This window comes from Mesocricetus auratus, unplaced genomic scaffold (assembly GCF_017639785.1).
Source record: "Mesocricetus auratus isolate SY011 unplaced genomic scaffold, BCM_Maur_2.0 Super-Scaffold_6730, whole genome shotgun sequence".
NCBI lineage: Eukaryota > Metazoa > Chordata > Mammalia > Rodentia > Cricetidae > Mesocricetus > Mesocricetus auratus.
This window is the reverse complement of record NW_024429184.1, coordinates 90,061,340-90,087,745: the sequence shown is the minus strand read 5'-3', so window position 1 is coordinate 90,087,745 and position 26,406 is coordinate 90,061,340. Positions and strand designations below refer to the sequence as shown.

The following is a 26,406-nucleotide window of genomic DNA, read 5'->3' as shown; positions in this document are numbered from 1 at the left end:
TACACAAAAGTGTTTCTCCTTGGTAATTCCATATCCAGTCAGGATTGTTGACGGTGAAGATTAATCATCACAGGTGCTTGATGTTAGCCCCAGAAACTACTATTTCATTTTGACATGTATTTATGTGACATTTGAGTTTGCTGAGCAAATGAATATGTTGTTGTTGGGGCTGGGGGCGTGGCCCCGTGGTAGAACACTTGATTACTAGCTCAGATGAGGCCCCAGTACTATGAAAAATAAAACAATAAATCAGAACCTCTAATGGACCATGATATAATACTTACCATGGTATAAGTGTAGGGCACAGAATTTGAGGGCCATGTTATATAGCCTTACAAGTGACTCCTTGCTCTAAAATTGTTTTAATGTTTTGTTTGTTTTTTTGTAAATCTCTCAATATGACACTCCGTGCTCTTTAGTTATGCTTTAATTTCGTAATGTTGTTATTTAATGAACACAATGTGGTGTAGTAGAGATTAAAGTCTGGGATTTAAGTCTTACTCTGTCACTTAACTTCTCATGTAAATGGACTTCAATCTTCTCAACAGTCATCGCGTCTCTTAACAACAATAGAAACCCTAAGACAGCAATCCATATGCTCTTATTTTTAAAGCTTATTGAGATAAAATTCACTTATTCTTGTTTTACCCATATACTTTATCAGGGTATGGTACCTGCAATCTTAGCTCTCTGAAGGTTGAGGCGGGAGATCTGGTGTTCAAGGTTAGCATGGGCTACATAGCATGACTCTGTTTCAAAGAAGAAAACAAGATGTAAAAATAAAGACTACTTTTCAATGGTTTTATCATGGTCACATTGGCTACCCTCATTTAAATTTAGGAGTTTTATTATTATTCCGGGAAGTGATTAGCACCACATACCCATCCCTTTCTACTTCTCCACCTGCTTCCTTGTCTTTAAACAATCTCTGACCTACTGTGTGAGGCTCTAGATTAGCCTGTTCTGGGCTTTGGCAACCTCAGTCAGCATAGTGTTCCGGGGGTTAGCCACACTGTTGAAGCAAGTATCGGTGCTCACATTGTTTTTGATTCATCAAACAACATTCCACAGTATGGGCTATAGCGTATTCGAAAATTGTGTCATTTTTGGAAATAGAAACTATATGAACACTGTAGGGTATTGTGTAGGTTTTATATGTTGAGGGACATTGTACTGTTTCATGTTTTGCTATAAAATATAGTACTACAGGACTGTCAATCAATAAATTAGTTAACATATTAATTAGTAGTTAGTTCGAGTCAGGTCTTAATGCGTAGCCTAAGCTGGCTTCAAACTAAGCAGTCCTTCTGCCTCAGTCCCCCAAGTGTTAAATGTGTAGCACCAAACTGACTCACACCGGGTTTCTGTGTGTACAAGTTTTTATTTGTCTTGGCTTTGTTTCTAGAAGTAGAATGGCCTCCTTGGCCATGCGGTAAGTCCACATTTAACCATCCAAGGAACTACCAACTGTTCTCCAAAGTGCTTGTGTCATTTTCCATCCCCACTGGTAATATGTAAGGGCTCCCAGATTTTCTGTGTTATTGCTGTGTGCTCTGCGTGTCTGAAGATAGCTGCCCTAGGAGCATCACTGTTTTCTGTCACTTCCAGCATAGCTGAGACCACTCTTTTACTCTTTTGTGTTTGCTTCTTCTACTTGTAGCTTAAGCTGTTTTTAACTCTGCAGCTTAATAGTGTTTGGCTGTCTACTGAGAGTATCTCTACATTGTGTTTTTACAAGGCAACGCTTTCTATTACCAAGACATGCTTCTCAGTTTAAAATGAGCAATTTTTTTTTTTAGTATTTGACTCTGTAGCTTAATCATTTTTCTAAACCTCTATTTTAGATTCAGATTTAAACTGAGATATGTACCATGGTTTTACTACAGAATTATATTCTGTCTTGTGCTTGCGTGCGTGCGTGCGTGCGTGCGTGTGTGTGTGTGTGTGTGTGTGTGTGTGTGTGTGTGTGTAGCTGTGTGTTGGCATGTGTTGTGGGGGCCACGTGTGTATGTGAAGGCCAATGAATGATCAGGGGGTGTCTTTCCTTGTGTGCCGTTCACTTTGTCTTTTGAGGCAGGCTGTCTCACTGGCTTAGAGCTCACCCAAGCAGGTTGAACTGACTGGACATTACAACCCCGACCCCCTTCTTTTGTTACGGCAGAAAGGACATATTTTTGGGTCACAGCTTGAGGGTACTGTCCATCATAGAAGGAAGACTCAGCAGCAGAACTTGAGGAGGCCTGTCAGATGGCATGTGAAGCCAGGAAGCAGGGTATGAGGAGAGGGGGAGAGAGGAAAAGGCAGGGAGAGGTAAATCTCTCTAACACTATTCTTTCTTTTCTTACTTAGTTTTTATTCATAATCAGAAACTTAACTCTGCAATCCAGCTAGACTTGGAGGGGAATGAGGAAAATATGGAACCCAAAGAATTTCAGTGAGAGCAGAGATTAGGAAATTGTGAGCAGATGGGGGCGGGGATGCTCTCCTGAGCTACAGAGGGAATGGTCTGGTGGGTGTCAACACTATTATTAACTATAGGATTTAGGTGACAGTTTCTATTTGTCTTTTTTTTAAATCTACTTTAGTTTGCAGTTGGTAAAAAAATAAACTGGTTTTCAGTGTCTATATTTGACTATTCATATTGTCAAACCATATGGTTTCTGCTGTAGGCAGAATGTTTCGTCTCCCCATAAACTGAAGTTGAAATCCTGTCCCACAGTGTGGCGATGCTAGAGGCTGGAGCCTTGGGGAAGTGATCAGCCCATGGGCTGTCTGGTGGGACCATTGTCTTGATTAGAGGCACACCCGAGAGAGGCCCATTTACCTCTCCACCATCAGAGAGTATCGGTGGAAGACTGGGCTTCAAGCCAGAAGGCATCTCTTCCAGACACTGAGGCTTCAGGAGCCCTGACCCTGGCTGCCTATGGTCAAGAGAAGTGAAGTCTGTTTATGAACCACTGTAATGGGCGTTTGTTGTAGGAAACCCCATGAACAAGATGGTTTCTAAGGATGAGTGCAGTACTGACCTCTCTGCATTCAGCATCATGCCTGCTCAGCTTTCTGTGGTGGCAGAGCAGATGGTCCCTGCCTTCCTGGAGTAGAAGGGCTAGCTGAGGACAGATGGTAAAGGGACAAATGCAAATGTGGGTGTAGATTGCACAAGGGCTGTGAGGAAAAGGGCTTTCCCCCAAGTGTAATGCAATAAATATGTAATGCACTTTAAGTAGGCAGTCATGTGACAGTTCATGTGGATGACTGTCGTCCCACGGGAGTGTGACAGAGCTGAACCATTCCTGATATTTAGTGGCTTTTAGGCTGAGTAATACAGGCATTCCCCTTGTGTTCTGGCAATGCAGCTGTGAGTGACTCTGCTGCACCGTCGGGAAGTCACGCTATAGATAGCAGCACTGGTATATGCAGCGTGCATTCTTGCTGAAGAGCGACTGTTGTTGCTTTTTGTTTACTCTTATACCTTTTGCCATTATTTTAGAGTGCATACCTTCTACTTAGAGGTTTTAAATTGTGTGTGTGTGTGTGTGTGTGTGTGTGTGCATGCGCACGCAGGGTGTGTATGGCGTTTATCTACCTCTATGTGTGGGTGTGTCTTTGGGCATGAGGAGGTCAGGGAGGATGTTGGTTGTCTTGCTCTATCCATGCTCTTCTTAGTCCTTTGAGACAAGGTCTCTCACTGAAGCTAGGTTGGCATCCAATATAACCCAGTGATCTTCCTGTCTCTGTCCCTGTTTCATGTTCACTCAGTATCATGCCTGGCTTCTTATTTGCTGCTGGGGATTCGATTCAAGTTTTCATGTTTACATACTAAGTGGTTAACCACAAGGCAGATCCTTCTGGAGGCATTCCTGAAGAGGGCCATATTACCCCAGGGAGTGTAGCTCTATGTGGGCATTACCCAAGAGGAAGCAAAGGACTTCTTCCCATGGGGTAGGGAGAAGGATTCCAAGTCACGCTTTTGCTTTCTCTGTGGGAACAAGGATTCTCTGTTCCCTGTCAGTACCTCGTGGTAGAGAGGTTCTTGCCACAGACAACACTAGAGAGGCATTGTGGTGGCTAGTCTTTCTTGTCAACCAAGGTGGAGAGATCTACCCCAAATCTGGGCCACACTTTGTGGTGACAGCCTGAGCAAAAGGACATGAAAGAAGGATGCTTTTGCTTTTGTCTGCCTGCCCTCACTGTCACTGGCAAGTTTATCTGTCCTGTTGCTGAGCCATTTCTTCTCTGAAAACTTGCTTCTTTGGGATTTCAATGTGGACTGAAGACAAGCCGAGACATCATGGATTGAACAGCAACTACTGAACTCTTAGTCTTACTGTTGAGATAGCCATTGTTGGATTAGCTAGACCACTGACCAAAAACCTCACTAATATATCCTCTTTGAATACACACACACACACACACACACACACACACACACACACACACACACACACACACTCTGACACTTCTATCAGTGTTTAGAGAACCCTGACTAAGACTAGTTTGTAAGGCAGGGATGCCCAGGGAGACAGGGTGTGTGAACAGAGGCAAGGATATAAGACCCCAGACGGGTGGACTGAAGCTGTGGCTGTACCTGGGGCTTTGCCACCAATCTTCTTTTTCATGATGGTATCGGCTTTTAGACATTTCTGCCTGCTTGTGTTGCTGGAAGATAAATTCCTTAATGTGAGACTAGAGAATGGCTCAGTGACTAGGTGTTAGCCATGCAAGCCTGTGGACCTGAAATCATTTCCCAGAATCTATATGAGAAACCACATATGACATACTTCTGCAGTCACAGCTCTCCTATAGGTGGCTGGCAGAGATGGGAGAACTGTCTGGAAGTATATGGGCCATCTAAGTTGAAATACACAGTGGAGCAACAAGAGACCCTTCTTCAACAATGGGGAAACTAGTTCCTAAAGTTGCCCACTGGCATGGATGGACACTGGCATGGATGGCATGCACACACACACAGAATAATTAAATGATGAAGGCCAGACAGAAACCCTTTTTTGAGTTTTCAGAGCTGTGTCTTAGATGACTGTTTGAGGGAACTTCTGCGATGAAAACCCATCAACTGAACTAGCAAATGTGTTCCCATGGGTTGTTCCTACTCGGGTTCATTTGGAAACTGCAGGATTGCACTGAGTGAAGTTTGCTGTGTATGGCATTCACAGATTATAGAGAAAGAAACATTTTAGGATCGTTGGGAGATCTTTGAAAACCTGTATCTTTTTCTCATTAGGATTATAAAATACAATATGTGTTTTTGTGTAGCACTTGACTTAGATTAGCAGAGATCAGTCTGGTTCGAGGAAGAAGTCTCCCTGGACATTGTGTGGACTCACAGATGGGTTCTTCTGCCTGGGGATACATGCCCGCAGATGCAATAGCTTGAAAACAGCACAGATTTGTTATTATGCAGGGGTGTATGGGTGTGTGGTCCACCATGTGTTCAGTAGGCTGAAATCAAGTGCTCTCTCCTGGGGGCTGCATTCTGGAGGTGCCTGCTTTCCAAGGTCCCTTCCTCCAATTTAATGGCCGTGGTGCAGTCTCTCTGAGCACTGTCATGGCTACAGCCTTCACCATCATCTTTCCTCAGTGTTCTTTTCTACTTTCAAGAACTGTTGTGATTACATCATGCTTACCTAGCGAATCGGGGATGATCTTCCTAGTTTAAGGTAAGCTATCAACTTTAATTTCCTCTGCAGGTTGAACCTCCCCTTTCCATGTAATCCAACAGTGGTAGTAGACCTAATTTTAAGCTGGCTATATTATGAATTTATTTAGCTTATTGGCCTTGGTCTGTCTGTCTCTTAAATATGAACTTAAAAATCAGAGAATTCAATTTCCTTCTGGGAATGAGGCTCCATGGGCTTCCTGTATGTTAATGATCATTTTTTAAAGCCATCTTAGGATAGGTGCTGTTGAGAATTCTCATGAAGACTTGTTTAGAAAGCCCAGAGGACTAAGTTGTGTTGCTTCTCGTTAGTGCAGGATGTCAAAGCTCTAAGGGGTGCCTGGGAGTCCTCCCAAGGTGAACTTAAAAGCCTGTCATGGGATGCTCATTGGAAATACTGGCCTCTTACTTCTAGTGTTTTGATGGAGGAAGAGATTGGTCTGGGTTGAGAAGGAGGACCTAGGATTCTACTATTGGACCATTGAAGAATGACTTGCACTTTCCTTGCTCTGTTTTGTATCTGCTTCAGCGGTGAGACATCCATCTTGCCTGTGTGACACAGCAAGAAAACGGGACAATGGGAAATAAACCAAACTCAGTCTGTAAACGGGAACACTTTCGTGGGCAGTATTAATAGAGAAGATTTTTAACTTCTGCTTTGGTGTAAGCTTGACATTAATAGGTTAGAAAAATCAATGCAGGACAGTCATTTGGCAGGTTCTAGGAAGCCCTGCACACGTGAGTTCGAGATGGAGATAGGGTAACTTGATCATACCTGGTAGTGCCAAACTCTGTGCCTTCATAAGCCAAGCACACTCCATAGAGTGCTTTCTGGAACTGTGGGTAACTTAGGCCAGCATCCTGGCAGAACAGTGGCCAATGTTGATTTGTTTATGATGCTTGGTCCAGAAAGCTTCTCAGAACAGCTTTCTCATTTGCATTTGAGCAAACAAAACAAATGTAGGGACAGTCATATCCAGGCCCTTGAGAGGTTTTTGTGGGTCACGTGATTGTTCATCATATCATCTCGTTTTATGGAATTAGAGTATCAGACTTATTATCATAATGTGCTCTTTAGAGCTCCGGGGCGTGGTCTTTTCTGTGCTTTGGTTGAGCCATGATAAGCCGTCCCACCTACAGACCCCTCCCCAGACCTGCTGCAGCAGCAGAATTCAGGAGTGAGGGTCTCAGGACCCTGCAGCTACAAGGAGCTTCCGAGGAGACTCACACAGTACTGATTTGGTGTCAGGGTAGGTGTGCCATAGCAGGCTACAGAGCAGGAGAGTTGGCAGAGGGGACCAAAAGGCAGCATTCCTTGTCAGTGCCAAAGCTTGTAACCTGGAGAAATGTAGAATAAGTGGAGTTTGTGATGTGGAACTAAGCGGATGTGCCTAACCCTGGTGAGTGTTGGGGCTGGACTGGGCAGACTCAGCAATGTCTGGTCTTGCTCAGATCTCTGCTTGCAGGATGATGGGACCAAGACAAGGAAAGGGCTTGACCGACCAGCTTTCCATCTATTGTCGTGCAAGACTTCCTGGCTGGCCCCTGATGGGAGGGAGAGGAAGAGATGTTGACTGGAGCTGCCTTCACCTGGATGGGAATGCCAGGCTCTACCCAGGAGAAAGGCAAGTCCTAGTACACAGCAGAGGAATGACCTGAGGCTCTCAGGATGTAGAAGACCCTAGTCCCAGGCAAAGCCAGCTCTTCCTTTTTTCACACGTCTTGTTTTTCTTCCAGACATAATGCAGTTCACCTGGACACTAATTGTAAATCAGTGTGTGCATTACTGAGATTATGGGAACATATCCAGACTTAGTTGCCTTGAAGCAGGAAAACATCTATCTTTATTTCCATTCAGGATAATTTATGTTCAAGATAATATACAATCAATTAAATTTTTTATCAGGTTCAAATTTGATTTGGGTGTTTTTTTTTTTTTTTTAGTTTGGATGTCAGCCACATTTTTACCAACCATTTACCAGGAAGCAATTAGCCACTTTTTCCCTTATTATTAGGGAGCCATATAGTAGTGAAAAGAAAAAAAATATAAGCTAATGAGACCAGGTCTGTACATATGACTAATCAGCCTCACTACTTCCTGGATGCCTTTGACTGTTTCCCTAGGGACTTGGAACCTGTACCTGTGAACTGAACAGGAAAGTTCCCTTGTTGCTATTAGTAGATGCCTTGCTTTTTAACCTCAGGGTCTTGGCTGCCTCTGCTGCATGAGTCCTTCCCTCCCCTCCCCCAACCACTGACACACATGTGTAGTGAGTGTGAGTGTGTGCATGCATGCATGTGAGTGTGTGTGTGTGTGTGTGAGAGAGAGACAGAGACAGAGACAGAGACAGAGACAGGGATGCCCAGCCTAGTTGTCATTGACTCTATCATGATTTAAGGGGCTCACTTAACATTTTCATGCATGAAGCAGACCCAGAAGGACACACAGAAGTATAACAAAATTCCAGTGAACCTTAAACTTTGTGCCTCAGTAGGGGCCCGGGAGAGAGGTCAGGGGTAAAGTGCTTGTTGTGCAAGCAGGAGGCCCTTCCTTCCTGAGTTTGATACTTAACGGGCGTGGACGAAGAACACACACTTGTAATCCCAGTGCTAGAGAGGTGGAGAGGCTCAGATCCTTGAGGCTTGCTGGGCAGCCTGTCTAACCTAATCACTGAGCCCCAGGATCCGTGTGAGACCCCGTGTCCAGCTCCTGAAGAACAACACCCGAGGGTGATCTCTGGCCTCCCCATGCTTATGCACACATGTGTATGGGCACATGCATACATATACCCAAAGCAAAACAAAAACCTCTGGGACCCAGTGGTTGGTAACGCCTGGCTCTGTTGGCTTGCACACTGAGTTAAGAATATACTCACTCTCTGCATTTTGTTGGATTGGTTAACACTTCCTGTGTACTAAGCCTCACTTCTCAAGTGCCTGGGTGTCTGAGACCAAATAAAGATGAACACTGAGTTAGTGAAGTGAACTTGGGGCCTTAAAAGAAAACCCCTATTTCCTGAAGTTATAATTAGAAGTTCTGCCTCTTGGGGGAGTTTTGTTAAAATAGCTTGTCTACACAAATACATTTCTTTTCTGTGTTTTTTGTTTTGTTTGGTTTATCGTCAGCTGTTAAGAGTTGCCTTACCCTCTCCCTGCTCACCTTTTCCAAGTACCAGAATCATAAGGGAAGCTGAGGGGAGGGAAGGTGAGGGTAATTTTGTACCCCTCATGTTAAGATAGGAACCCACTGTCCCTCCCTGTCCTCAGTCTGCTCTTCTGGCTCCCTGGAATCTTATAGTCTGGCAGGTTTAGTTTGGAGTTACTAATCACCATATTTCTCTGGACTCATTGAGTTGTTGCCTTTGCGCCCACACTGTGTTTCTACAAAACACAGTCCACAACCCTGCTTGCCTGGTAGTTTCTGAACCAGCTCCTAGTGTCAGAAAGTTGCCGGGGGACATCACTATGGACTGCCCACTTTGACTAAATGACTAGTCAGAGTTTGTATTCCAGTCTCCAGCCTATTGGTTAAGGTTCAGCCCTTCTACAACTCACACCAGAGTGCCTATCAGTCTTGGCCGTGGCAGGCAGACACACATGTTAGTGGACCTCCCTTGGTTTATCTGAGAAGCAGGTAGATTTAAGAACTGAAACTTGTCTTCTGGTTGTTACCTTCCAGCAGAGTGTCACCTTGGAGCTATCAAGCAGGATACTTGGAAGCCCCCTTGTCCATCTTTGAAGGCCTCCCCTGCATATGCTGACTGTTGGAGGATGAAATGTTGCCCAAGGATGTCATTCCTCATCCCTCAGTGGTCCCTGCTAGGCTTCTGTGTGAGGTGTCTCACAGACTTGGGTGTGGGAACATTTGGTCTCCAGGTTTGGAAGGTTGTGGAACGTTTCACTGTGGCATAGCTTGCAGAAGAGTGTTGATGGGGGGTGTCTTGGTTCAGGTTACTCTTTCTGTGATGAAACACACCGTGACCAAAGGCAGCTTGGGGAGGAAAGGGTTTATTTGGCTTATACTTCCACATGGTAGCCGATCATTGTAGAATCTCAGACAATGCAGGAACCTGCAGACAGGGACTGGCCCAGAGGCCATGGAGGGGTGCTTCTCACTGACTTGCTCATCATGGCTTCCTGAGCCTGCTTTCTTATAGAACCCAGGACCCCCCAGCCCCGAGGTGGCACCGCCCACCATATCAATCATTAATTAAAAAGATGCCTTGCAGCTGAATCTTATGGAGACATTTTTCTTGATTGAGATTCCATCCTTTCAGAAAACTAGCTTATGTCAAGTTGACATCAAAGCACCCAGCACAGTAGACTTTGAAGGTGATAACTGCTTTGGTTCTCGTGCAAGGTGTTTGCTTCTGGACCCCCTAAGATGTGAGGAACTCCCGCCATGTGCCAAGTTCGTGTCTCCACCACCGTGAGACACTTCAACTTAAGTTCCCCTGTCAGGTATTTTGTCCCAGTGATGAGAACACACACACACACACACACACACACACACACACACACACACACACACACACACACACATCTACCTTCTCTTCAGGACTCTGGGCCCAGGAACTATCCCCCACCTCCTACTATCCAGTAGGATTGGATAGTGCAAAGAAAGCCGTTGGGTCAGGCGGCAGGGGTAGAGGGGCTGGGGTTGTAGTGAGAAGCCTATGAAACAGAGGACAGCCGGACTCTGATGGGCTCTTTCTAGGACCATGTGAGGAGAAGACGGAGGAGGTGGACTCCAGTTGGCATTCCAGCTCTGCCATTTCTACCTTCAACTCCAGGTGGCATTCTAGATTTGCCATGTCTACCTTCATAAAGAAAGATGGAAGTTACCTCAAGGAAGGTTTTGAGATGGAGTGAGGCAGCTCATAAAACACCCTGAGCACACTGCTCAGCCTGGAGTGCGTGCTCAGGGGTCTTGGCCTCTTGAAAAGTGACCTTTCCTACTAGGAAATTCAGGAAACTTTTCCTTTCATTCAGCACAGGTGCCTCTCCCCCGCGAGCATGTTGTTCCCGGGCAGTCATCACCACACTCGCCTGGACCAGTTTATAAACTGCATGTATGTAGCTTGGCTGTGTAGGCGAGGTTGATGTTTGCTGTCCTTACCAATTAGGTTTATGTGAAGCTTTTTGTCAAGATGGAAATGCCCACCAGTGCTTGTTAGGGTGCGGTGTAACAGGAGGAAGGCTTGCTGTGAGTCACTAGATCTCTCCCATGACTCTGCTCTCCGCTTTGGGAAGGAGTCAAGAGATCCAAGAGACCACAGTATGGTCGGCAGATGGAGAGCTGATGACCAAACTTGCACGGCAGAGGACAGAGCCCAGGCTTCCAGTGTCCGCGGGTCCTGAAGCACAGTTGGGTTTAATTCCCTTCTTTGATGGAAACAAATGAGTCTTTTTGTCCCCCAGGGACAGCACTTAATATTGAGGGGCTGGGCTGGAGTCCCGTTGCGGCTAGCTGGAGATTGGCTGCACTGAGTAATACTCTGCTCTCTCTGAAGTTTTGCTCAGTTATGTCTTCTATATACTTCACTTCCTAATTTTCAAGGCTTTTTTTTTTTTTTTTTTTTTTTGGTTTTTCGAAGCAGGGTTTCTCTGTGGCTTTGGAGGCTGTCCTGGAACTCGCTCTGTAGACCAGGCTGGCCTCGAACTCACAGAGATCCGCCTGCCTCTGCCTCCCGAGTGCTGGGATTAAAGGCGTGCGCCACCAACGCCCGGCTCAAGGCATTTTTTTTTAAAACGATGTCAGCACATGAAAATTCTTTGGTGGTGTGACTGTTGCCTAAAATGACGTAATACCCTTTGTGGCCTTTTCACACCCTTCTTATTTTCCTAGAGATAAGCCGTTGTCTAGAATGAAGCCTTTGAGGCTTTTCTCTGCATAGCCATACACATGTCTTTCTGCATATTTCAGCAATATTTCATGACATCTGAAAAATATACGAACACAGTTTTTGAACTTGAGAGAATTTTCCATTTGTTTTGTTTCAGTTTAGAGCATGGTTTGTAGTGAACCAAGGCCTGGGAATTGCTCCTGTTTTGGGCCTGTGTCGCCCTCTAGTGGTCGCAGGCATTGGCTGAAAACTGCAGGCAGGGGTGTGTGAAAGTAGTTGCAGGTCAGGTGACAATAGGTTGCCCAAACACAGTTGAGTGAGCTCCTAGGTACCTATTGTCCTTGAACCTCCAGTTTGTCCTGTGGTAGAGACTTCATACCTGCTGTAGCTTTCCAAATGAAGCCCGTTTAGACTGGATGAACTGGCTAGCATACTGTTGCCTACCAAACCAATGTCCCCATTGTGATGATAGTTTGTTGTCGCTGCCCATCCGTTCCTTGTGTCCCTTGGGTCTCCATCTGTCTTCAGCACGGCTCCCATGTCCTGTGTGCCCCCTCAGTGAGCCATCACCTTCCGTTCTCCTGGAAGCTGATCTGGGTGTTCCTGAAGACACATCTTGTGGAGTTCCATTCCTGTCTTTTGTAGCTCACAGCCTACCCCCCCCCCCCGTTTGTACTTTCCTCTGTATTAAAGCCACACCTCCCTGTGGTCCTTGCAACCATCCTTCCCTCTTGTGTCTCCTTGCTGCTGTGCCTACCTCCAGCCTCTGCCCTCCTATACACATGGCTCCCTCTTGTGTCTTGCTAGTTCCGCTTGTGGAAGCCTCTATGTCCACTTAGAATCCGCTCTGGGAACCTTGACCTCTTTAGCTTCAACAGTCTGTATTCTATTTCAGTGAGCCCCTTTAGACCCCCTTGTTCTGGTAACTTCTAGAACGTAGACCTGAGGCCTCCTCAGTCCATGGTCTTCCTACTTGAGATTCCTACGTGGAAACTGAAAGTTGCATTTCTGCACACTTCTCGCTCAGCCAGCCTCAACACAGGCACCCTCTGGGACACCTCCCTGTGGCTCAGACTCCAAGAGTCCTCTCTTATGAATAAGCATAGACAACCCTAGGCCTCTTGGAGAGACTCCAGCCCCGGTTAGACTGAATTTCCCTATTATTCCAAAAACCCTGGCTGCTCTGCAGATGAGCTGTCATTACCCTGTCAGGCATCCTCGTACGCTTTTAAGGTGATTTTTGTCAATTTGGAGAAAGCCATTTCATGTCTTTTACTTTGTTAGCCCACCCCCGTATTGACCAGTGTTTTTGCTCTTTGTGTCATTGAGAAAGAGAAGCATGACTTTGGCAAGACAGCCTCATCTTTTCCTGCAAACAGCTTAGCCTGGGACACTTCCTATCTCCAGTTCTTGCCTCCCCCAAGGTGACATCTCAAGGGTGGTTCCTCCTGTTGCCTTAACTTTGTTTCTTTTCTTGAGATCCTTCCAAATGGCGCAGAAAAAGGCCTTACAGCACTCACATGTTGTAAGTTTAAAAGCTTCCCAAATTCCATGTTCTGGGGCTGGAAGAGAGATGGCTCCGTGATTAGGAGCACTCGTTCTTGTAGAGGACTTAGGCACAGTCAGTCCTAGCACCTGCTTGGTGGTTTCCAATCGTCTGCAACTCAAGTTTCAGAGGATCTAACACCCTTCTCCAGCATGCAAGCAAAGCACTCAGACACAAAATAAAAACAATTTAAAAAATCTTTATTTTATTAGCATGCGTGTATGTGCCTGAATATAGGTACACGCGCCACATGTGCACAGGGGGCCTCAGACATCAGAAGAGGCCATCAGACCTCTTGGAGGAGTTGGTCTTGAGCCACTACGTGATTGCAGGGAACTGAACTCGGGTCTTTGGGAAAACTAATACAGGCCCTTAAAACAAACCTTAAGAAAAGCCATGTTCCTCATTCGCGACTGCTTTGTTTTGCTCTTCGGTCCATAGAGACTGCTGACCATTGGACAGCAGGGCCACCCACCCACACATGCCTTCTCTCTTCTTCCTCTTCCCCCCACATCACTCTTTTCTCCCTTCTCTTGTCTTATGGGATGCTGGTTCCCACTAAGTCACTTCCTAGGTTGCCATGTTTCACCCGACACAAGACCCGTTTATTCATCCCAGCATTCCTTGTTACAGCTGATGGTAAAGTAGTTCTTCCCGAAAGCTCAGTAGATGGGAGAACCTTCTCTCTGAAGTTGTTCTGAGGTTGCTAGTTTCCAGCTTTCAGATGTCTGCATTGCGGTCTCTGAGTAAATGATACAGGCACCGTGGCAATACAAAGCCTTCTTATTTTTTCCGTTTTTGAGCTATGTAGCTCAAGCTAGTGTCAAGCTGAGAATATTCCTGTCGCCGTCTCTTATGTGTTAGGGTTATGACTGCCCACCACAAGGTCTGGTTCACATGAGCTTTTGAGTTCCAAGATAACAGGTTCTGCGACATAAACAATGAAACCCTAATTTCTAAACCCTGTTCCTTTCTCTGCTCTCATTGGCTACTCTTGTTTGTGTTTGTCAGACGACAGTGTAAGGAGGGTGGGCATGGGCAGTTTGTGGTGAGCCCGTCTTTCCCAGCTTTGGTGGGCAGACATAGCTCAAGGGCACTTGTTCTTAACACTGCTCTGTGCTGGGATGTATAACCCTTCTTTATGTGGTGTGGTGTGGCCAAGGACACATTGAAATGCCTGGAGCGTGGGATGTAGTCTGGGTTGAAGTCTAGGAGGCTGAGGGCAGTAGAGGCTTTTGTTTCTCCTGGCTGGACTTGGCCTCTGCTCTGGATGGCCGCAAGCGCTCTCACTGTACTGTTAATGATTTCCTACCTACAGTAACAGCCCTGCTGAATGCATCAAATACAGTGTGGTTAGTTCCACACGGTGGAGCGCCTGTCACGCGTGCAAAACAGGCTGCTCTCAGGAAGAGGGTGGGTTTGGCAGGGGGTTGACATTCGCTTGCAGTATTTGTTTTCAAAACAGAATTCCAGATGACGCATGTATACGTGTTGTGAGTTCAGCCATGATCACTGACAGAGGAAGTCTCAAGAAAGTGCCCAGTGGGCTGCTTATTCTGGATTGCAAGGGAGTTCATGCGGCTACAGTTCTCAGTCTCCAACAGAAAGGGGAAAATGTAGTTTCGGTGATAGTCACATGCCTTTGGCCTCCTTGTGTGACTGCCCTGAAATCTGAGTCTAGCTGTGTCTGTCCTGCGTTGGGATCAGATCAAAGAACAGAGACACACAGTGAATTTTACATTCCTTTGTCTTTTCTGTCTGTCTGTCTGTCTGTCTGTCTGTCTGTCTACTTTGCTTCAGGTTTGCTGGTACACCTGAAGGTGTTAGAGGATTTGAAATCTTTTGATAAAGAAATGAATTCATTAAACACCACAATTGTACGGATACCCTCAGAGGTCAGGAGAGGGAGTTGGAGTCCCTGGAACTAGAGTTACAGACTTCTTATGAGTTGCCTGGCATAGGTCCTGGGAGCCAAACTGGGAAGAGTGTAACCACTGAGTAATCTTTCCAGCCTCCTTTAGCAAATTCTTAAGATTTGTATCCAACAAGCCCATATATAAATGGCTCATTGAGACCATAAGTTCAGGGTTGTCTGCTGGTGGTTGGAGTGTGAATAGCTAATGGCGGAGCACACACCTACTACTGGTCACCAGCTTGCACTCTTCGGACGTCTGTGCTCTGTTACTTTTCCCTCACAGGACATTATGACTTAAAGAATCCCAAAGGCACCAGAAGGAACTTCAGGCCAGGGAAAGCATAGAGCCAATCCTGACTGAGCAGTGTCTAGAGCCCGTTCACCTATGGTGAACTGTTAGAAAATGAGACTGTATGTCTACATGGAATTCCAGGGTAATCCAGTATGTGATTTGGCCAAGAAGCAATTACTTTAATTGTGACTGAGGGATACTTACTTTCAGACAGGCACCTTTAGTCCTTTCTCCCCATCCTGACTGTTGTGGGTTGAGTATCTCTAACTCCAAAGAAACAAAATCTAAAATGCTGCATCAGCATTCCACAAGCCAGGAAACTGAACAGCCTGGAAATGTTTTACGTACAGAATTATCAAAATTATTGTGTAAAATTATCCTCAGGCTTGGCGCATAGAGTAACATGTTCCGTGTGTGAAATTTGTATTTAGAACAGAGTCCCATCCTAAAGATGTTTATTGTGAATGTGCAAGCATTCCAAAAGGCACAAAGGAAAACGATGAAATTCAAGACACTCTGGATGCATACCTTTTGGATGAGGGTTATTTAACCCGTAGTATCTTTTCACTTGACTCTGTTGAGTTGTTTTAGCTGCAAGTGTGACAAAGTGGTAGAGTGCTTGCTTAGTGTTTATAAGCCCCCAGGCTCTTTCCCTGTCAACACACACACACACACACACACACACACACACACACACACACACACACACACACACACACACACACGATTTTGTAATGATCCTTTTTGACAGCCTTTGGAGAGAGAATTTGGAAGGGACCATCAGTGGAACATCTTTGGGATGTTTACATGAGAGGTCTGCCATAGAGGAATGGCTCCAAGGGATGATGTATTTAAATGATTACATCACTTTTGCAGTGCTGAATTCAACTCAACATGGGATGCTTTGAAGGAGTAAAGGTTTCTGAGAGTGGCCAAGTACATCTGTAACTCTAGCAGCTGGGAATCAGAGGCAGGAGGAGGATATAAAGTTGAGCACACACACCCCCCCCTTCTGCTATATACGCAGTCCCTGTCTGAACCACACAGACAACAGTTTTCCTGTTTGGTAGAAATGGAGCAGAAGGCCCCTAAGTGCCTTAGCCTTTGAAGCGTCTCCTGTAAGGTAGGGTGTGATTATGTTGCTCTAGAGGCTTTTAGCAGGTTGATTAGCCTGTCAGAGTTCCTTGTGTGTCAGGGACCATGACAACAGTCTCAGGGACTGGAAGTCTAAAGAGTTATGGAGAACAGTGTTCTGCAGCGGTGGGTGCTGTTACCATTACCTTGCCTGAGCTTCGAGGCCCTTGAACCAATTCAGGACTTTGACTTACCAGTCAATATTGTTTCCTAATTTTGTCTTTCTTTTAGTTATTGTTTATTTTTGAAGGGCCTGAAACTGTGTGTGAAATTCAAGCTCATAAAAGCTGGAAGGTTTTGTTTATGGAAAATAACAAAGCAAAGTTAGAAGACATGGGGCTGGAGGCTTGGGCGCCATATGTGTCAGCACCTCCCTCGATGGAAAGGAAAATGATAACTCAAACCTATGCAGTTAATACTGGCTTGAAAAACCAGGCAGCCCTAAATGGCTGGTGCCTGGGACTCAGGATGCCTTAGGTGAACACCTGGATGGGGCGGGCGCAACAGCTGGGAATATGGTCATTCTTCCAGGTTCTTTGGGAGATCCTGTGTTCTGGCCCTAAAAGCATGTCGATTGTTTTCCCTGTGAACTAAACGTTTCTGTTGTTGATTTTTATCTGTGCAGCTCAGGAAACCCTTCTCTGTGAACGTGTTCGTCCATGCCGTTATCTCCTCCTTATTCATGCCACTTGAAAGTTTGCAAGGTTCCCTGTGTTAAACTCCTGAAACTCTTTATTTTTATTACCATTTTAGAGCATTTCATATAGCACAGACTGGCCTTAGTTCACTTTGAAGGGGAGGCTGACCTTGAACTCCGGATCCTCCTGCCACACCTGGCATTAGTTTCCTTATTATATTAACACTCACAGTGTAGTGAGCATCCTTTTGTCTGCTGCATGGATTAGATTGCGCTACAGGCTGCTGTCAGTAACCATGAGCAGCTCACACAGCAAGCACCAAGCACCTGCTCTCTGCTAGCAGTGTCCCAAAAGGCCTTGGGTAGAGCTAGGCTTCACATCACCTCATGGTGCTTCCCCCAAACTCCTCATTTGGGGTGCAGGTGTTGGATACTGGAAGTGGGCTTTGGGCTTTTATGGTTTTAATTTGGCAGTTATTGTGACCCATCAGTTCAAGCAATTCTGTTTCCTTCAGAAACATCAGAATTTGGGGCTAGGGAGGTGACTCAGTGCATAGACTGGTGGCTTGTGTTTGATCCCTAGTACCCGTGTTAAATGCCTCCATACTCCTAGTTGCTCCTACGGAGAAAAGCGGGGAGGGGCAGCGGAGAAAAGAGAATCCTCCAAAGGTCCAGCTAGCCTGGTGTACACAGCAAGGAACAAGGTGGAAAGTGATGACCAGCGCGTGTGCCATGGCCTCTGCATCCACACATACAGGAACAGATATATACACACACGTCACATGCACAAATCGTACTCACATAGTTCCTTCTTAAAGGGACTGTGCACGTGGGGGCGGGGCAGGGTTTCATATAGCTGATACTGGCCTTCAGCCCACTGTGTGGCTGAGAACAGCCAGCCTTGAATGCATTTGCTTGCCCCTAGCCTCCCAAATGCCAGGATCACAGGATCACCACCGTGCCCAGCTTATGGAGGGCCGAGGATCAACCCCAGAGCTTCCTGCACGCCAGGCAAGCGTTCTCCCAACCGAGCTACAGCCCTTGTCCAGGTCTCCCACTCTACCCAGAGTTGCTGATGATGTATTTCTGTAAGTAGCTGGTCATGTCCTTACTTCTTTACTGAAGCAGTGTGTGATGGGTAGACCAGTGAAGAAGTGAAGGGACGGGGAAGGGCGAGTGTCTGCTCTTCTAGAGCAGAGACCAGGGCTGGAAAAAGAGTAGTGCTGTGTTCTGAGCTCTGTAAGGGCTGTAACACGATAAATAAAAGGCCCAGAGACAGATATTGGGGTTCAGGCTTCAAGCTGAAGATGAGAAAAGCAAAGCAGCTGGTCACTAACTCTTAACCTCCACCTCAGAATGGAAGGCGATCCTGGCTCCACCAAACCTCAGGCTGTAACCTCTCCTCAGCATGGTTGGAGAATCCTGAGACTTCAGTGCCTTCCTGTCCTCAATGTGGCTGGAGAATGAATGCCTGATACCCTAACCCGAACCGTAACACTGAAGACCCTGCTCCAAACTTTTATACCCCTCTAGTGCTGGAATTAAAGGCGTGTGACCCCAGATGCTAAGACCATCTTAGTGTGAGCTGTTTCTCCTTAGGACTGGATCAATTTGTGTAGATCCAGGTGGCCTTGGATTAAAGGTGTGTACCACCACCTCCTAGTTTCTGGCTGCTGGGATTAAAGGCGTGCATCACCACTGCCTGATGTCTGTAGCCTCAGGCTGGCTTTGCTTTCTGGATCCTCAGCTTTAATAGATCTTAGGTAATATATCACCACATAGAGAGACACTGCCTCTCAGTGGGGAGTGTCCCCTTCAAGTTGCAGTTTGTCAGAAGCATGTTTGTGCCTCTTGGGAGCCAACAGTGCTATGCTGTGACAGTGCCTCCCTGTTTGGGTGTGGGTTGCTCTCCTAACTATAAAACTTACATTGGCACCAAGGCCATCGGACCCATACTGAGAGATACCAAAAAAAAAAAAAAAAAAAAAAAACGCCCTGTCTCTTTCCAGAAGTTGTGTTAGTACAGACTGTGAGAACTCAGGTTCTGTTCTCAAGCATTGTGCAGAAACTGACCTCTGGCCTAGTTGGACACAACCAACTGTTTCTAGTAAATTCCTCACAGCTTCTTGGCTTTTCTTGTGGCATTAACATACTAAATTTTCTTCATTGGTATTCCTTGTGCCTGGGCTGGAACACCCCTCAGCCCTTGATTTGGGGGATTGCTTTGTTTGTGTTTGAGTCACACGTTTAGGGAGAATAATGTCAGAGTTAGAGAGGTATGGAAAGAATGAAAGTATGCCACATGTGGGGTGCACCTGGGTTGCTTCAACAGTCACTGCCTGTATCGCCCAAAGATGAGGATGGATTTTCTTTGCACCTTTGCTGCCAGTACCTCTGGTGCTGTTTGCCAAGAAGCTGCTCCCCCCTGTGGCTAACTGTAGGTAGTTCCACCACCAGAACCAGCAGTCTGTTCTCCCCTCCTAAGGAATGAAAAGAGGATTTAAATGTAAACTCAGGGGTTGGAGAGATGGCTCATGGGTTAAGAGAACTGGCTATTCTTTCAGAGGTCCTGAGTTCAATTTCCAGCACCCACATGGTGGCGTACAACCATCTCTGAGAGGACCAGAGGCCCTCTTCTGGCATCCAGGTATACATAGATAAAATATGAATAAATAAATTTTAAGAAAATATAAACTTCATTCCCCATCTTTAATCAGCCTGCAATGCTTCGGGAGGTTTCCCTCTACCCGAGCAGAGAAAGCGAATATCCTGGAAGGCTCTCTGGACTTGTTCTGCCACTGGGTGGAGATGATGTCTTCTGGATTTAGCTCCTGATAAAGTATTTATTATGGACTGAATGCTTGGTTGGGCCCCTGCATGTGTCTGTTGGCTAAGAGCTCTACGCCCAGAGTTGGAGTGGGTTTGGGGTGGGGCGTGGATACACAGAGAGGTTGCAATAAAGGTTGTCTTTGAGAATCTGACTTTCTATGCAGGAAAATGAGAAGGCAGGGGCCTAGGAACTCCCAGCTTCGGTGGGTACATGTAGCTGGAAGACCTGTAACACAGTTCTTTGAAGTAGTGAGTGGGGGGTGATGGAGGAAGGCAGCTTGGAGGAGAGTTTAAAGACTTCCAGCCAATGCAAAATGAAAGAACGCTCTAGCTCTGTGGTTCTCAACCTCCCTAATGCTGTGATCCTTTGATACAATTCCCCATGTTATGATGACCTCCAATCATTATTTTTGTTGCTACTTCATAACTCTAATTTTGTTACTCTTATGAATCATAATGTAAATATCTGTGTTTTCTAATGGTCTTAGGCAACCCCTGTGAAAGGGTCACTCAGCCCCCCGAGGGGTCCTTGACCCGCAGGTTGAGAGCTACTGCTCTAGTCAGATTCAGGAATTCCAAGAAAGTAAGGCATTAAGATTTGGAGACTGTGAAGAGAGGCAGTTCTAGACTCAGCACTTTCCCTTGGGCACAGTTTTATATTTCATTAACTCATATAACTTAGAACTGGACCTGCCACTTCACAAATGGATCAACCAGTATTGTGCATTAGTTAACAAAAATTTGGAAATAGTTATTTCAATAAACATTGAAACAATTTCTCAGTCACACTTTGAAGTTTTGGTATCTGCTGTTGTAAGTTTATGTAGATAAATATAAAAATATGGTAATAATATTTACATTATAATACAATATAAATACAATAATATAAGTATTTAATTATAGATAAGATGGACAACATGGTAAAATCATGTGTGTATGTATATGTGTGTGGCTAGAACTAAATCTAGAGCCTTGTGCATGCTAGGCAAATGCTCTACCAATAAACTCTACCTCTCCCTGTCCTAGACTGGAAACATGATTAATATGATTTAGCAATACTAACCAGATTTCACAAAGCAGGAAACACTGTCTCACCGGGTTCAATCACCCCTCGTCTGGAAGTGTACTCTGAGGTGTCAGTGTGATTGGTGGCCCGTATGACATACAGCTTCTTCACTCATTCCTGTGGCATTAGGTCATGTTATATGTCCCATTCATGTCAAAGGGCAGAGAAGGAGTTCTGTCTGTCACTAGCAGGGCTTGCTGGGGACAGTGGGGGATGGGGCACCATGAGGAGGAAGCAGGCATGAGTGGGAAGTGGGGTTAGCTGGAAACATGTCTTAGAGAGTGGGGAAGAAAAGGCTCAGAATCCTTAAGCGTATCACTTACTGGTGACCATTTCAGTTACGTTAATGGCACTGCCTGCCATTATCTCAAATCTTCAAAAAGTGATTTGTTGTTGCTTCTTGAGTTTCCATGTGCTCATTTTCAGTAGGTTAATTCTCTGCCATGCTCACACCTCTCCCCCACCACATCGCATAGAGTTCTTACGAAGTACCTGTAAGTTTGACTTTCTGTGTTCACCTTGAGATGACTTTGGAAATGCCCACAGCGTGTGGCTACGTAGTACAGAGACCCCAGGATCTCTCCTTGCCCAACTTTGCCTCTTCCAGAACTGTGTTTATTTGCTGAGTGTTCCCTAGTTCATCCCTGGTGTTACACGTTCCTGCGTCTGCGAAGTCTTTTGTGGTATCTTCCACCTTGCGGTGATCTAAATAGTGATCCCTGGCTGACTGCACATGTTCTGGGCTTGCCTGCTTAGTTAGAGTTTCTGTTGCTGTGACAAAACACTATGATGAAACAGACTTGGGGAAGGGTTTATTTCACCTTACAGCTTGAAATCCAGGGAAGTTAGGGCAGGAGCCCAAGGTAGGAACCTTGATGCAGGAACTGAAACAGAGGCCGTAGAGGAATGCTGCTTGCTTGCTTGCTCTTCCTGGCTTGCTCAATCTGTTTTCTTTATACCCCAGGACCACCTGCCCACACACGGCACTACCTACAATGGAATGGTCCCTTCCACATCTATCATCAGTTAAGAAAATGTCCAACAGACTTGCCTACAGGCCAATCCTATGGGGACATTTTCTTGATTAAGAGCCCTTCTTCCCAGATGATGCCACCTTGTATCAAGCTGATAAGAAAACTAGCCAGCACCCCTGCCTCTACCATCAACCTTCTCTTGGCCTCTCACTTACATTGGGGCCTCTATAGGGAGCAAGAAACGGGGTGATCCTGTTCTTGACCGTTATATAGGTGGTCATGGCCAACACTCTTATAACAGAAGACAGGTCAGTAAGAGAAAAAGCATGGCACAAAAATGTTTGACCATGATGGAGAAAACCTTTAGACTGAAACCCAAAAGGCCCACCAAAGGTGAGTTGTTCGTCTTGTAGCGCAGGCTTAGTGAAACAGGGATGGTGTGTAGACTGATTGGACAGAAAGTGTCTGAGCCAGTGGCAGCAGATCCAGTGTGTCCAGATTCTTCTTGTTACATTTCTTCCTCTGAGGGTTCTGATAGGCCCCTCCGAGAAGAGGGTTTTACTTCTTCTTTGTGGCTAGTTGTTTCCCAGAAAGCAGAAGAAACTGGAGCTATGATTTTAGGTGTTTGGTCTGGTTTTGGGGAGAAAGGGTTTTGGTTTCTGTGGCCTTCCTTCAGGGAGGAGTTCTTGTTGCTTTGTGGAGAATGAGGACCAAGAGGCGGGAGGGAGGACAGAAAACTTAGCCTCCCAGGCCGAGCCCCAATAGCTCCTTCTGCTTTTTGTGGAGTGTTACTTGTTCACTCTGCCCTAATCTATTGTCATTTCATTAAGTAAACAGGATTCAATGAAATGATGTTCTAACTGGGGTTTGTGACTTGCGTTTTGGCCAACAGTGCTCTGGACTTTCAGAGTGATGCACATGGCACAACTGGTGCCATCTTTCTCTTCTTCCCTCTTCTTCCTCCTGCCAGGCAGACACACAGGGGCAGACCTGGCGCTTTGCTGAAAGCAATCTTACTTCATTCTCCAGTAAATTACTACGGTAGGGACAGATGCCTTTACCCAAACCTCCTTGTCGGAGAGACAGTCTTAGTCTGCTGCCTCTGCTGTATAGCAGAACATGAGAGACTGAGTGGATTAGACCAAGGGAAGTTCAGGATCAAAGTGCTAGAACCCCTGGGGTCTGATGTAGTTGCGTCCTAGTTTGTAGTTAATGGGACATCTTCTTGAATCCTCATGTAACAGAGAGGACAAACTCTGCCATGTCTTTTTATAGGGCCATTAATCTCATTCATGAGGGCTTTACCCTTGTGACCTGCTCACCTCTGTTGGCTAACATTGCCTGTATCGGTCTTTCTCTGTCCCACCAGCTCCCAAATAATGGCGCGGAGACTTCTTATTAACTATGAAAGCTCAGCCTTAGCTTAGGCTTGTTTCTAACTAGCTCTTGTAACTTAAAATATTGCTCTCCATGTCCTCTGGTGTCCTTCCCATACCTAGATTCACCATTTTTTCTTTTCTCTCTGCCCGGAAGTCCCGCCTAGCATCTTCCTGCCCTGCTATTGGCCATTCAGTTCTTTATCAAACCAGAAGGCGCCTTGGTAAAGACACATCTTCACAGTGAACAAAAAGATTATTCCACAACAATTACCTGGAGGGTGTAGCATCCTGGCCTCAGAATTGCAGTCCCTCACAGACAGGATAAAGAGCCATGTGGTTGCTGATGTGATGGCACAGATTCTACAAGGAACATGCTGCTGACCACAGGTGCTGCAGAACCCTGTGTTCGGAGGCCTTGGACATCCTTTTCCGTTCCCAAAGCTCTGCCTTCCTGTGACTGAACACTCCCAGAGAAGCTGAAGTGCTCATACTTGCCTCTGTTCACTTAGTGCACTTAACTATTTAATGGCACAATTTAGACTTGCATGAAACTTGAGTTTTGTTTTGTTTTAAGACAGTATTTTATCAGACATCATCCATATTTTAGAAGTGGACTGGGGAAAAGAGAATAATTAGACCATGATAGGATTTCTTCTTATCTGTCTCCCACTGCAAGGAGATATTTAAGCACATTTGTCAGTATTTTCAGGTGTATGTGTATGTTTTGGGAGCACATACTTAATGAACCGAAATTTGGATGACATAGAGAGAAAAAACAGTGCTGATATAGTCAGAATAATCATGTTATCAGTTTCATAATCAGAAAATAATTATTTAAAGTAACACATATCTATAGGAAATAAGCAAAAAATACAGAAAAGAGAGAGCTAGGGTGTAGCTCAGTGGGTAGAGCACTTGTCTAGGATGTATAAACCAGCACTGGTGTTTGGTTCCCAACACTGCACAAACCAGTGTGGTGGCGCAGACAGAGGTTTGGGAGGCAGAGGCAGGAAGATCAGAAGTTCAAAGTCATCCATTCTCAGCTACATAGCGAGTTCAAAGCCAACCTGAAGTGAGATCCTGTCTCAAACAAAGAAATACCGCGGAAAGAACAAGGCACTGAGTGAGAAGCCCTAGTTCTGGTGGTTCTCAGACACAGACGAAGGACAAAATGGTTTCTGTTTGCATTGTGTAATGGTCATAACAGTCAGTTTGCATTCTCGTGGAACCTCTCATTGGTTGAGTTGAGACAGCTGGACCCAAGGAGTCTAGCCTTAGGACAGCTGTGCATACTCATCTGTCTTCTTGTTCCTTTCCAAAGCTGGGGTGGGGATAAGGGGGTAGCGGTGGGGCTCCTGAAACCATAGCTGGACTCCTTAAGGTGGGCCTCTGGCTACAGTTAGGTATGGGGTGCCCGCGGTGTGGGCAGGAGTGGTTCCAGATGAGATTGGTGAGCTGTGGCGGTTTGGATAAGGCCTTGGTCTTAAGAGTTCCCTAAAAAATTTATATTTATATTTGTGTGGAATGTAAATGTTGGTTCAGTGTTCATTGTACTGGACAAGGTCAAGAGCTAAGGCAGGAAGGCTGTCTGGGTCATCTTAGAGAGAGATGTGGTCATCCTGGGTTAGGACTGGAGCATCCGCAGGGTGCTGGAGCGCAAGGGTAGACCAGTACTCAGCTCTGGACCAGCCTGGGTCAGATTGTGCCATTTTACAGCTGCTGCGGGGAAGAATTGTGGGAAGGGAGACACATGGAAGGAAGATTCTATTGCAAAATCGAGGACTGCTCATGTCTTGGTGGGCAAATTTGCTACTTGGTTATCATCACGGTTCCTGATCCCACTGTTCTCTCACAAAGAGCCACCAAAAGAGGAGATTCAGTCTGTTCCCCTGACGTGTCACGAAGCTGGACTGGTGCTGTCTGCTGTGAAAATTCCAATCAGATGGCTTCTTTGTGTAGAAATCAGTGGATTCCATTTTTAGTGATGTGTTCTCCATGGTTCTCTCTAGGGAAGAATGCCCTAGCATAATCCATCCTTTTTGCCACAGAGTTGGTGTTGCTCAGTGCACCCTTTGTGCTGGCCTGGGTGGGCCACTCTCAGGTCCCTACTGGAGGAAAAACAGGTGTGGTGACCCTGGCTTTGAATTGTTGCTTTTCTGAGATTACCAGTGGCTTTAAAGGAAGTATCGAGAATATCATTTGTTCCAGTTGGCAGTCACATCATCAGTAATGTGGCTCTGGAGAGAGTGATGGGTGGAGAGTGGCTTTGTGGGTTGATGGACCTAGGGGAGAGACCCAGTGTCCCTGGGACAAACCCACCACTTTTTGACCTTTAAGTGACCTCCTCTTTGAGGCTCAGTTTCTACAGGTTTAGGAGAATGGACTGTCTGACAAGGTCTATGTGGGAAGATGTTCATACCATAGCAATCAAGTGTGTCATAGACACTGCTTTGGTTCATGTTAGTTGTTATGAGGGGCATTGATGATGACCTTCTCTCCTATTGCTGATTGTGTTGTCTGTCACCTTGCATGGGAAGGAGAAAGTGCTTTAGAAACGGGAGAAGCAATGTAAGTTGCTCAGGTTGAAGGGCTGGAGATGTACTTCCATTGGCTGTGTGCCTGCCTAGCATGCAGGAAGCCTTCTGCTAAATCCCCACACCACATAGAACTTGGCATATGTAATAATCCCACACCTATAATTCCAGCATTTAGGAGCTGGGAGGATCAGAAGTTCATGCTAATCCTCGACTGCCAAGCGAGTTCAAGCCATCATGGGCTACTTGAGACCTTATTTTAAAACTAATATAGCTAGGCAGTGGTGGCTCCCCACGCCTTTAATCCCAACACTCTATAGGCAGAAGCAAGAGGATCTCTGTGAGTTCAAGGCCAGCGTGGTCTACAGAGCAAGTTCAAGGACAGTCTCCAAAGATAAACAGAGGAACCCTGTCTAGAAAAAAAAAAGCAAAGCAAAACAAAACAAAAAACAACCAAAGAACAACAACAAAAAACTAAAATAACAATAAATCTTTCAGATTTGTAAACATAGGATCTCTTTATTAGTAATATCACAGAAACCAGTGTGGTAGTTGGGACAGAACTTTTTTAAAAAGG

General features: G+C 45.7%; 1 protein-coding gene across 3 annotated transcripts in view; it reads left to right on the top strand.

Moving 5' to 3' along the window:
* The window catches only part of Nedd4l (NEDD4 like E3 ubiquitin protein ligase), a 319,440-nt gene that overhangs the window by 49,939 nt on the left and 243,095 nt on the right, over nt 1–26,406 (top strand). The window lies entirely within an intron of this gene.